Genomic DNA, 255 nt, shown 5'->3' with positions numbered 1-255 from the left:
AAAAAAAGAATAGCTCAGGTCATTTCCTCTCAGAGAAATAACTGAAAAACCCATGAGATAAGTCCATCTTCCCTGCTCCCCTCACTGCCTTATTTTTATGCAGTTGGTGTTACATCCACTTTAAAATTATGATATCTTATACTTAGTTCATGGCTACTATGAAATGATTTTTTTAACTTATTTAATTTTTACTGTAGTGCTGGACTTTGAAACCCCTGGGCCTAGCACAAGCTCAGAGAGTTTTCTATATGAACT

This window comes from Mastomys coucha, unplaced genomic scaffold, assembly GCF_008632895.1.
Source record: "Mastomys coucha isolate ucsf_1 unplaced genomic scaffold, UCSF_Mcou_1 pScaffold23, whole genome shotgun sequence".
In the NCBI taxonomy this organism is placed as follows: domain Eukaryota; kingdom Metazoa; phylum Chordata; class Mammalia; order Rodentia; family Muridae; genus Mastomys; species Mastomys coucha.
Note: the sequence above shows the minus strand (reverse complement) of the source record.